Source organism: Tachyglossus aculeatus, chromosome 5 (assembly GCF_015852505.1).
Source record: "Tachyglossus aculeatus isolate mTacAcu1 chromosome 5, mTacAcu1.pri, whole genome shotgun sequence".
In the NCBI taxonomy this organism is placed as follows: Eukaryota; Metazoa; Chordata; class Mammalia; order Monotremata; family Tachyglossidae; genus Tachyglossus; species Tachyglossus aculeatus.
Window position 1 is genome coordinate 92,293,158 of NC_052070.1, and position 13,879 is coordinate 92,307,036.

Sequence of the window (13,879 nt, forward strand, 5' to 3'; positions counted from 1 at the left end):
AATTATAGATATATTCAAATCATTAATAAAAGAGAATAATAAATATGTACAAATATACACAAGTGCTGTGGCGGGGGAAGGGGCTGCGTGGAGGGAGGGAGTATGGGTGATGGGGAAGGGAGGAGGAGGAGAGGATGGGGGGCTCAGTCTGGAAAGGCCTTCTGGAGGAGGTGAGCTCTCAGTAGTGCTTTGAAGACCCTTTTTCAGATGATGTAACTGAGGCACAGAGTAGTTAAGTGACTTGCCCAAGGTCACATAGCAGACAAGTGGTGGAATGGGGAATATAACCCAGGTCCTTTTGACTCTCAGGCTTGTGCTGTATCCGTTAGGCCACAGTGCTTTGTACAGATGACACTGCCATTCTGCCAAAGCAGCAGACAACCCCATGTTCTCTATTGGGTTGTGCTTATCTCCATACTGAGGCCTAGGTTCTCAGCTGGTCTCTTTTATGTAGTTTTCCAGCCTGATGGATAATACCACAAGTTTGTTTCAAGTTCTCTGTGAGATATGGAGAACCAAGACTTTTTTAATGGTATTTTAAATGCTTACTATATGTCAGGCACTGTACTAAGAGCTGGGGTAGATACAAGGTAATCAGGTGTCCCACATGGGGCTCACAGTCATAATGCCCATTTCACAGATGAGGTAACTGAGGCACAGAGAGGTGAAGTGATTTGCCCAAAGTCACACAGCCAACACTTGGCAGAGCTGGGATTAGTGCCCCATGAGGGACAGGTACTGTGTCCAGCCTGATTTGCTTGTGTCCACCCCACCACTTAGTACAGGGCCTGACACCCAGTAAGAGCTTAACAAAAACTACAGTTGTTATTATTATTATTAACCAGATTAACCAGGTCCTTCTGACTCCCAGGCTCATGCACTATCCATTAGGCAACACTTCTTCTCCAGACTTGTGGAGGAAGGGAAAAAATTCAGGACTTATCTATTATCTATCTATCTAGACTACACTCTAAACTCATTGTTGGCAGGGAACTTATCTGCTAACTTTTTTTAATGGCATTTGCTATATTGTACTCCCCCAAGCACTTAGTACAGTGTTCTGTACATAGTATGTGCTCATTAAATACCATTTACTGAGTAATATATATATATATATATATAGTTATATATACATAGCAGGGGGGAGAGACCCACACAAAGATAGATTCAGAAAAAGAACTTAAGTTGGAAAACCCAAAAGAGAAGCAGCGGGGCTTGCATACTGCTGGGGTGACAGCCCCAGAAGCCCAGGAAGACACCCAGCACATACAACCATGTGCTTACAAAAATATTCTCTTCTGAGTGGAGAGCCAAAATGGTCAGAAATGTAGCGGTCTGAGACAGTAACAGATTACTGGCTCCCAGCTGCCCTTAACAAGCTAGAAGAGACCCCTTTTCTGTGGTGTTTGGAGGCAGAGAACAGCAGTGGGAATTGCAAGGAGACTCACACACCAACTGTTGTCACCTCCTTCTCCTGTTGCTTGGTTCCATGCTGCCCCCAGCCTCACTCTGGCCAAAAAGCAGAAAATCTGCTCCTAAGGCAAAAAGCAGTGTGGCCTAGGGGAAAGAGCACAAATCTGGGAATCAGAGGACCCAGGTTCTAGGCCCTGCTTGTTTGCAGCACACACTTGCCTGCTATGTGATCTTGAGCAAGTCACTTAACTTCTCTGTGCCTCTGTTTCCTCATCTAGAAAATTGGAATTCAATATTTGTTCTCTCTCCCTTTTAGACGGTGAGCCTTCTGTGGGACAGGTTCTGTGTCCAACTTAATTATTTTATATCTACTCCAGTACTTAGAATAGTGCTTAACAAAACTCATCAAAAGAACAAAACAAAACCTCTCTGAGTGGTTGGTTGGGTCTTGACAAAGATGGCACATTCCTGTCACATGACTGATTGGGCCCAAATGGAAGTGAAGACAACTCTTCTTGAAATCAGATTTCCTTAAAAGGAAATCCCACAACAACTCAGGGGACCCTTAGAGAGATTTCTTCTAGGGTCTTTTCACATTTGGGAAACTACATAGACGAAAATGATAAAAAATGATATTTTCCTTCATAAGAGTCAGGAGTTAGAGTGGTGATCCAATTGGATTGATGTCTGATATCTTCATGAATGATACAAGGTTGTAATCTAACTTGAATAAAATCAGACGGTGCAAGAAACAAGAAGCAGATTGAGCTAGTAGAAAGAGCATGGGTATGGGAGTCACAGACCTGGGTTCTAATCCCAACTTTGCCATTTGTCTGCTTCAAGACCTTGGGCAAGTCACTTCACTTCTCTATGCCTCAGTTACCTCATCCATAAAATGTGGATTAAGGTGGTGAGCCCCATGTGAGACATGGACTGTGTCCAACTTGATTAGTGTATACCTACCCTTGTGTTTAGTATAGTGCCTGGCACATAGTAAGCACTTAACAAGTACTATTAAAAATGTTGTGGATATAAAGGGGGAACAAAGTAGGTATTAAAATAAAACAGATAGTCCATATCTGGTGGAAAAGTGGTGGAAGGGATATTTGCCAGCTGACCTGATGAATCAGTGAAATTTGACAGATCTGCTTTGAGGAATCTGAATGAGTCACTTGGTGATATACAGTAGGAGCAGTTAACATCAAATTTCTTAGTTCTTTAAGCAAATCTTCTTGTTGGACCACAGATTGTGTTCTGTGTCATTATGACTAGAGTTTGTAATTAGCAACAGTTGGGTACAGATCTCCCCTGGAACAGACATCACAACATGAAGTTTATTTAAGAGGCTTGATTCATCAGGAGCTGAAGTTGTCTTAGTGAGCTCGTTTTTGGGTAGGGACCATCTCTATATGTTGCCAACTTGTACTTCCCAAGTGCTTAGTAAGTGCTCACTTACTGCACACAGTAAGTGCTCAATAAATACAATTGAATGAATGAATATTGCCTTTGTTAGCCGAGAGGGATAATGGCTGATGCCTTTTTATAACATTACGAGACATGTAGATATGACAAAGTGGAGGGCACCTGATACCTGCTCAGAATTCAGACTATTTCATCTGAAATGAGAAGAATCACAGAAATACCACATTCACATCTGCAATCAACCTAATCGGCTATTGACTGCTACTCTAATTCCACACCAGTGTAGCTTGTGGAATACTTATTTGGCAGTTTAAAAGATAGGAATTTAAAGGCAGTTCAGAAACGAAATGTTCTAGTAATATGGCACATTTCTATCAATGCATTTCCTGGACTTTATGGTTTAGGGTGTGTTCTGGATTCTGTTTTCCCATGAACATGTAGGTGACTTCAGGAAAGAATAAATGCTGACATGAAAAATGCAATCCAGAGATTTGGTCAATAAACATTTTGTAATGTCAATAGTACTAATTAAAACAAAACAAAACTACCACTGATGCAGAAGTACAGTGTGTACTGTGAAACTCAAACCATTTTTTGTTTTGTTTTGTTTTCCACTACCCAGGATTTGCATTAGCAACATTTGTGCAAATCTTTCCTGACACTGAAAACAGGCTCTTTAATTAGTGGCAGCAGAACGTGTCTCTTTAGTGCCACCTGTTGTTCAGTAAAGTAGTATGATTCAGTCTGGGCTGAAGTTTAAGGGTTTCAACTCCAAATCATTCCGGGGTTTGTATTGCTGTCCTAAATACAAAGATTGGAAGTCAGATCGCAATGTCAATTTTAATCTGTGCAATCCCAAACCTGGTGGAGCTGGTTCAAAAGGAGACTTGTTTTCCCTCCCTACAGTAAACATTGAGTTATCTCTAGGTATCCATCAGAATTCCAATAGCTGTATTTCCCACTTGGGTACAATCAGTGAAAATTAAATCTATAATTTGAGACAAATAAAAAAGCACTTATTTAAATAGTCATAAAACACATAATTCATTCATCCAATCCTATTTATTTTGCACTTACTTGCAGAGCACTTGGGAGAGTTTTGTCTTGTCTTATGCTGTCGAGTTGTTTCTGACCCATAGTGACTCCATGGACACAGCTCTCAGAAGGCTCCTCCTCCATCTGTAATTGTTCTGGTAGGGTATTCATTCATTCAATCATATTTACTGAGCGCTTACTGCGTGCAAAGCACTGTACTAAGCGTTTGGGAGAGTACAATATAACAACAAATAGATACATTCCTGCCCACAGTGAGTATACATAGCTTGGGAGAGTACCATATAACAATAAACAGACACATTCCCTGGTAGGGCAGAAGTAGGATTTGAAGCTTCCACAGGTTTTTTTTTTCCTTTCAATGGTATTTGTTAAACACTTATTATGTGTCAGGCACTGTACTAAGCACTGGGGTAGATAAAAATTAACCAAGTTGCCCACAGTCCATGGCCCACATGAGGATCACAGTCTTAATTCCCATTTTCCAGATTAGGTAACTGAATCACAGAGAAGTAGTCACTTGCCCAAGGTCACGTGGCAGACGTGGCAGAGCCGGAAGTAGAATCCAGGTCTTCTGACTCCCAGGCGCAGGGTCTTTCCACTGGGCCATGCTGCTTCTCAGGGGTGAGATGTTTCTACAGCCCATTCAATGTTAATTATCAGTACATTAAAATAATTGAAAATGAAGCTACTCTATACTAACAATTTGCCCAATTTAATCATTCTAACATGACTTAGGACAGGGAAGTCTAACTCTTAATTGGTGTCATCAGAAAAGGAAGGCAATCAGGAGGAACAGTGATAGATGACCCTTCTAAACTTGTTCCACTTTCCATTGGAAGTTTATATATTTTTTTCAACTGATTTCATCATCTTCAAATTTTACCCGAGAGAGATGAAGCTGAGAGTTGGGGAAGAAAGAATTATAAATCTGACAATCACATTATCCAAGCTCTTAGGAAGCTGAGTCTTTTCATGTAAACTGAATATCTTCATTCCCGGGTTTCTCCTCCTGTCGCCCTCCCCATTCCCAATTTGCCACCACTTATTCTGCACTTGTTCATTTCCCAACACTGGTTTCCATAGCTGCATGCAATCACCCTCTCACACAGATGCCATTCTGCATTCAAAGCACTGAATGCTACAGGGCATATTAGTGTTTTTATGCCTTAGATCTACCTTTATGTAACTTGAGATCTCATTAATAGCAACCATTTTGTATGATTAAAAAAACCCCCACGGTACATGGAAATCCTATCGAGAAGAATGGTTTAGGAACAAAATGACTTTTCTCATTATGTAGATTATAGTCCTGGCCTCAGCCAAGACCATGATACTCAAATTAGCTGGGTAAGAACCCACCTGAGTAACTCTCCTGACTCTGCCTCTAGACCACGATGAGTATTAACCAGAGATGTGAATAGATTATTTGGAAAGATATCCTTATTCATCTTTGCTTTCCTAATTGTATCTGACTGTCCAGTTATTTTTCCTATAAGGTGGGACTTATGTTCTTGGAGAATCTTTAATTTAAAAATCTGTACCTTAACTCACCTTCGGGCACATACCCATCCATTGCTTCTAATTTTGCACTGTGCTTAGACTGTGAGCCCGTTGTTGGGTAGGGATTGTCTCTATTGCCAAATGGTACTTTCCAAGTGCTTAGTACAGTGTTCTGCATACAGTAAGTGCTCAATAAATACAATTGAATGGATGAATGAATGGAGACAGATGCGTGCTGTCAGCAGAACATGTCCTAATTCCCCATTGTGTTCTATACAAAATGCAGAGTTGAAAACGCATGTTACAGAAAATTGACTATACTTGATTTTCTTTATCCTTAAAGTGCTTGGATCATGCTGACCACCCCTCCAAGTGAAATGGGTTGGATGTCCATCTCTAGCAAACTTGTCAGAGCTGTTCTGCTGCTGGCCTAAGAAAGTCCACTGACAGGGCTTAGAGGGGCTCTGTGACTTCTCTGAGGAGATCAGCATGCTGTTTTTGCAAAACTTCAGGGCCATATGAGCAGAGAACATGTCTACCAACTCCACTGTAGCATACTCTCCCAATTGCTTAGTACAGTGCTCTGCACACAGTAAGCACTCAATAAATGTCATTAACTGATTGATGAGAGGGGGAAAGCTGATTGAGTATTTCAAAGCTGATTGTAAGGAGTTTCTCTTTGATGCGGACATGGACAGGCAGCTATCAGAGATTCTTGAGGAGTGGGGGGACAGGAATTGAACATTTTTAGAAAAATGATCCTCGTGGCAGAGTAAAATATGGACTGGAGTGTAGAGAGACAGGAGCGAGGGAGGTCACAGAGGAAGCAGATGCAATAGTCAAAGAGGGATAGGATAAGTGCTTGGATCAGCATTAGTAGCAGTTTGGATGGAGAGAAAAGGGTGGATGTTAACAATATTATGTACATAGAACTGACAAGATTTGGTGACACAATATATGAGTTGTATGAGAGAGATAAGTCTAGGGTAATGCCAAAGTTACGGGATTGTGAATAGGAAGGCTTATGATATTGTCTACAGTGATGGGGAAGACAGGGAGAGGGCAGGGTTTGGGTGAGAGTATATCTTTTGGACATCTTTTGAACATCTTTTGTTTAGTTGGACAGGGTGGTGGGACATCCTGGTAGAGATGTCCTGAGGGCAGGAGGAAATGAGAGACTGAAGATAAGGAAAGAGGTCAGGGCTGTTGAGGCAAACATATCTTCATGAGTGCTGAAGCTGGGTATAAATAATATGAAAATTCTCTCCTCTCCTATGAAGAGAGATAGATGGTCCTATATTCCCTAATCCTCTTCCTCCATACCCACTGCAAAACAAATATGAGCACAACTTGTATGTGTGTAGAGTCACTAGCAGGGGGTACTCAAAACACTGGCCCCTAGCATACAGCATTAAGGGATGATGTCATACATCTGTCTTTGTTAATAGAGGTACTCCTGATTGCATCCTAGAGTGTTTCTCTAAGATACACTCAAAGAATTGACAATTACTTCAAGAGTCGTTGTGTCCCACTTTCCTCTAAACATGGCTGCTCTTCACGCCATGGACTTGGAGGCAGAGCCACGGGGGAGGGTGGCTCGGTGCTGAGATTATATTTGACATAAAGGGGTCTGTTTCTGAATCCACACTAGACAGAGAACAGACCAACTGAAATTCAGGCTGTCTGGAGCAGAACTGGATGAATGGAGTGTCATCAACAAAGGAATAATGGAATAATAATGGAGTAACAATGAGAAAAAGTGTGGTCTAGTGGAAAGAGCACAGACCTGGGAGTCAGAAAACTTGGGATCTAATCTTAGCTCTGCCACTTGCCTCTTTTGTGACATTGGGCAAGTCACTTGATTTCTCTGGACATCAGTTATTTCACCTGCAAAACGGGGATTCTGACTTTGAGCCCCACGTGGGACATGGACTGTGCCCACATTGATTAGCTTGTATCTACCCCAGCACTTCACACAGAGCCTGCTATTTACAATGTGGCACATTGTAAACCCTTAACAAATACCATTTAAAACAAATCAAAATGAAAGCATCCTACAGTTCATACTCACTGTGCAGTGCAAGCTTCTACCATTGAAAATAAGATGGTGAGATTTTTCCCATTTATATTCATTGGAAAGCAGCAATAAGAGCACAAGTGCCTTTTTAGCCCTTCATGTGGCATCCTGGACAGAGTCAAAACTTTAAAATATTTATATTTCCCTGATGGGAAGGGCCATTAAAAGAAAAATCCCACAAAGAACCTTTATGTTTTTCATAGAAATTTTATGATTGTCTAAAATATTTGAACTTGACAGGACACAACACAATAATATCCATTACCTAGGGAGAGATATTTGTATATACAGAGGGAATTTAACCTCAAACATTCGGTTCACCTGTTCATGTGTGATTTAGATCGCCCCAGGCTCTTAGGCAGACTGAATGCTGACACCTTTTGAAGTTGAAGGAAGCCAAGCAGCTGGTCTTTAGAGATCCCTATGATGTCTTTATCAGCCTGTCTCTGAAAAAGAGGGTAGGGAAGTTAGGCCCCTAAAGATTTTGAAGGCCTTGTAGGCAGTGAAACTGTGAAAGTCTCTCTTTCACTGAACAGCAAAGAGGGGCCACATGTGAATTGCTGGTTTAAATGATTGATTGTGGTGTACTGCTGGGCTCTGTGCCATAGCTCATAGGCATGAGTGATAAGGATGTCCAGGATTCTCACCAACAGGGGGCAGGGGTGCTGCTGAAGGACACATTCACCTCCATTGTTTCACTCAAGGCTAGAACAAAAGAGATCCCACTCCAGCCATTTTCTAGGTGTTGACCAATTAAGAAGCCAGATTTACCTGGAAAAACATTAATTTCCTGTAGTTTGGGAGCCTCTTCTATTTATAGCACTGTGGCTTAGTGGGAAGAGGGTGGGCCTGGAAGTCAGAAGACAAAGGTTCTAATCTTGGCTCTGTCATTTGCCTGCTCTTTGATCTTGGGAAAGTCACTTGACTTTTCTGTGTTTCAGATAGCTCATTATAAAATGGGAATAAGATATCTGTTCTTCCTCCCTGTTAGAATGAGAGCCCCATGCCAAGCAGGAATTGTGTCCTCTCTCATTATCTTGTCTCTACTCCAGCCCTTAGTACAGTGCTGATGCCTAGTAAATGCTTAACAAATACCACTATTATTAGGGTTGTTGTGATCTGATTATTATTATTATCATCATAATTACCATCAGCTTATATCTACCCCAGTGTTTAATATGGTACTTGCCATATAGTAAGCACTTAACAAATATCACAATCATTATCATTATCATTATTATCATTATGATGATGATTTCACCATCACTGAACATTGACCATATTTTGAATGATCCACTGTACGTATTGCATTGGACTGGATTCTCAAGATATTTATATAATATGGAAAATGGTGCTTCCTGCCCCCAACTAGCTTGCAATTCAAACTGAGGTAATATAACTTCAAAATGATATTTCTGGAAATCACTGGCTTCATAAATGAAAACTAGAATAAAATATTTCAGAATTTTCTGGTAGTATCCATGTTTTGCACTGAGAGTATATGGACAACATATTCAGATAAATTAAACTCTATGGCAAAGGTTGAATTAGGTGATAACTGAGCCAAATGGTGGCTTATCCATATACTAGTCAAATATTTTAAATGAAGAAAAGTATATGGGACTTGAAACCTTCTGGAGACCAGGGGAAAAGGCATTCAAATTGGAGAATTGGATGAAATCAATTATGAAGAAAAAGAAGAGATTTTTGTAGGAAGGAATTCATGGAAATTCTGGTTATGTGGGAGTTTTTCCAGAGATAAAGACCTGGCAGTTAAAGTAGATGATAGATTTACTGTGTCTGCAGTGTGAAGCTTTTGCAGAAAATGGCAAATGTCAGACTGGATTTTATTGGCAAGAATACAACATTGGAAGAAGAGATATAATTTTAGTATGTTTTCTTGGGCTGTCGTGTGCCAAATCTTAAAAGGAGAAATAGAAACCTGGAAAAACCATTAAGGAATAGCCAAATGGTGCAAGAATTTGGGTGGAAAAATTGAAGCACCATAGACAGAAGAACTGAACTTACTTAAACCATAGGGGAAATACAAAGATAAAAGAAACTGACAATCAAAAATACTAAGAAGAAAATAACAAGGAATATTTATTTTGATTTTGTTTGGGTACTACCCAAATGAATCCTATCCAGCCTAAGAAAGAAAAGCACTAACCTATCCTGAATGGTACTACGATCAATTTGAGAGACATTAAGGATTCACAAATTCAGTTTAAAAGGTCAGGCTAAAACATTCAAGCACCAGAGTTTAAAAACTTCTCCCTTCAAAGGTTATAAGTTTAACATGATGCTGAAAAGATTGCTCAACCACATGGAGAGACTTTTCTTAGGAAATAATATTGTGCACAGGCTAGGCCCAGAGAACAGAGAAAAAATGGCCACCTCACCTAATTTTAAGGTCTCTTTTCTAGGATATCTGGATGGGAAGAAGTGTAGGAAAATGCCTCCTGGGAAGTGTAGTCTCTGAAAGTAACGTTGTTATTTATAGTCTTAGTTTGCTGGAAAAGCACTTTTCCTTCTTGGAAATTTACTCTTTTTTTGGAGGATTTCTTCACTTAGATTTATCTTTCCCGCTAGGGTGGGATTTTGTATGATTTTCTGCTGACCTCACCCTGTCCAATATCAGTATGTTACTGGACACCTTTTTATGTCCGATATAATTATCTTCAGTGTCCAATCTCTCTGTTGCAACTCCTGTCAGAGATCTGCATTTCAGATGTGGCTTCTAGGTTCACATCTATCTGGAAGGAGAATCTAATGGCTCTAAAAGAATTGTGAGCATTGGGATGGTGGGTGGGTGGGAAAGAGGAGGAGAGAGAGCCAGGACACCATGGAGGATTGTCCAAAATGGTAATAATAATAATGGTATTTGTTAAGCACTTACTATGTGCAAAGCACTGTTCTAAGCACTGGAGTGATACAAGGTAATCAGATTGTCCCACGTGGGGCTCACAGTCTTAATCCCCATTTTACAGATGAGGAAATTGAGGCACTGAGAAGTGAAGTGGCTTGCCCAAGGTCATGCAGCTGACAAGTGGTGGAGTCGGGATTAGAACCCATGACCTCTGACTCCCAAGCCTGGGCTCTTTCCACTGAGCCCACGTTGCTTCTCTATCATTCTGCAGGCTGAAGTAGCATAAATGTGACATCAAATGCTCCTGGGAAGTTGTTGAGGAGGGGGAAAATGTGTGTGAAACGTTTTAGAAAAATGATTTGAGCAGCATAGTGAAAATGAAGAGGGAAGAGGCTGGAAGTTATTGAGGGGGCTGATTCAATAATCTTGTCAGGGCATGACAAGGGTTTGAACCATAACGGTGGCAGTTTGGATGGAGAGGATGGGCAGATTCTGGAGGTATTGGAGAGAAAGAACTGACAGAATTTGGTGATTGACTGAATATGGGGGTTGAAAGAGAGAAAGGAGTCAAGGATAATGCCCAGATAAAGAGATGATGGAATCTCCCATTAGGACCAGTGGCTGAGCCTCGGCCTTGAGACTTCAAAACTGGAAATCTGTGAGAAAAAATTATTATCGTGCTAGGAGTTTATGCAGCACCACTCACATTCTCTCATCCCTCCTTAGGCTCACCAACTGCAAGGAGTGAGTAGGGAGGAAGGGATGCGGCACACTACAAAAGTGCATATGCAAATAAACATCCAACTGGAAAAATAGCTAATAAAGAAACAAAAATGCACAGTGGGATGGTATCTTCCCCATCATATCTGTCAGGCCATCACTCTCCCAATATTCAAAGCCCTATTAAAATCATATCTTCGCAGCTTGGCTCAGTGTAAAGAGTCCTGGTTTGGGAGTCAGTGGTCATGGTTCTAATCCCACCTCTGCCACTTAGCTGTGTGACTTTGGGCAAGTCACTTAACTACTCTGGGCCTCAATTCGCTCTTCTGTAAAATGGGGATTAAGACTGTGAGCCCCATGTAGGACAACCTGATTACCTTGTATTTCCCCCAGCCCTTAGAACAGTGTTTGGCACATAGTAAGTGCTTAACAAATACCAAAATTATTATTATTATTAAGAAGACTCCTCTGACTAACCCCATATTTCACTATCCTATTCTTCATCCCTTCTGCATCACCTATGCACTTGGATCTGCACTCATTAAGCAGTTTGATGTTCATTCCACCCCCAGAGCTCTTAAGTGCAAATCCTTATACTTTGCCATTTCCCCGACTAGACTGTAGGCTCATAGAGGGTAGGGATAACATCTATCCTTTCTACTGTGCTCTCCCAAGTTCTTAGTACAGTGCCCAAGAATTATAAGTGCTCTGTTAATACCAGTGAACTCAATAAACTCCCACCCCTTTAGACTGTGAGCCCAGTGTGGGACAGGGACTGTGTTTGACCTGATAAACTTGTATCTACCCCTGAGGTTAGAACACTGCTTGAGCCATAGTAAGCACTTAACATATATAATTATAATTGTTTGATTGATTGGATCAAATATTATAGCACTCTCTCCTAAATCATTATAGAGAAGCAGCATGGCTCAGTGGAAAGAGTACAGGCTTTGGAGTCAGAGGTCATGGGTTCAAATCCTGGCTCTGCCATTTGTCAGCTGTGTGACTTTGGGCAAGTCACTTAACTTCTCTGGGCCTCAGTTACCTCATCTGTAAAATGGAGATTAAGACTGTGAGACAACCTGATCACCTTGTAACCTCCCCAGTGCTTAGAACAGTGCTTTGCACATGGTAAGTGCTTAATAAATGCTATTATTATTATTATCATATGAGGAGTTGTGATTGTCCATTGTTAAACATTGTGTCCCTAGCTCCACCTGGTTGACATATGGATGATGATAAGGCCAAGAACTTGAGAAGCAACATGGCCTAGTCGATAGAGCATGGGCCTGGAGTCAGAAGGACATGGATTTTAACCCCAGCTCTGCCACTTCTTTTTTCTTTTTATGGAATTTGTTAAGTGCTTACTATTTATCAGACACCATAGTAAGTTCTGGGGAAGATACAAGTTAATCAGGCTGGACACAGTTCCTCTCTCACGCCTATCAAGACAACCTCTTCACTATGCCTAGTTCTCCTCTTTCTCATCATTAACCTCTTGCTCAGACCCTCCCTCCTGCTTGAACTCCCTACTCCTTCATATCTGACAGGGTATTACTCACCCCACATTAAAGGTCATACTAAAAACAATAATAAAAATAATAACTCTGGTATTTGTTAAGCATTTCCTGTGTGCCAGACATTGAGCTAAGTGCTCCAGGAAGCTTTAGCTGATGAGATCCTCATCTCCTCACCATACTACATCACCTACGAGGCCTCACACTCTCAGCACTTAGATACTCTCTATCCAGCCCACCCATCATAACTTAAGTGCAAAACTTTAAACTTTATTGCTTCCCCTACAGTGATTTATATTAGTGTCTGTCTTCTCCCACGAGAATGTAATCTCCCTGAGCCCAGTGACTATGGCTACTAACTCTATTTATTGTACTCTTTCAAGAGCTTGGTACAGTGTCCTGCTCTAAGTGCTTAATAAATGCTATTCATTCATTATTGAACTCAATGGGGGTCAGGGGTTCTGTCCGATTTGTTTGTTTTGTGTATACTGTAAGCTCTCTCTAATAATAATGATAATTATGGTATTTGATAAGCACTTACTATGTGGTAAGCACTGCTCTAAGTGCTAGACTCTAAGCTCATTGTGGGCAGGGAATGTGTATGTTTATTGTTATAGTGTACTCTCCCAAGTACTTAGTACTGTGCACACAGTAAGTGCTCAATAAATATGATTGAATTGAATCTATTCCTGTGCTAGTAAAGTCCTTTACATGAAGTAAAATAATTGTGGCATTTACAAGTGAGAAGCAACATGAACTAGTGGTTAGAGCACCATATGACTGCTTTGTGACCTTGGACAAGTCACTCAACTTCTCTGTGCCTCAGTTACCTCATCTGTAAAATGTGGATCAGCCCCATGTAGAACATGGACTGTGTCCAACCTCATTAACTTTTATCTACCCCGGTGCTTAGTACAGTGCCTGGCATATAATAAGCACTTAACAAATACCATAAAAAGGGCTTAGTATGTGTAAAGCACTGCTCTCGAAACTCAATGAATACCATAACTAATTTAGGTCTACTGCCTCCCAATTACCTTAAATGTCCCCTAATGCTGACTCTGAATATAGTAGATACTTAATGAATATGGTTGATACTGTTATTGATTCTGGGAATGGGGCTAGGTGGGAGTGAAAATTCAGTTCCCAGTTTTCTCTGTAGGAACAAATTTGCTGAAGGAGTTAAGCCCTGCTAAACTCCTCCAGGCTTCCCTGCTGCCATCCTGTCTCAGATTTGCAAGAGGAGTGGCCACCACCTTTCTAATCCTGGACCTTTCTGAACCTTTTTTTTTCTAATTCTGCAGT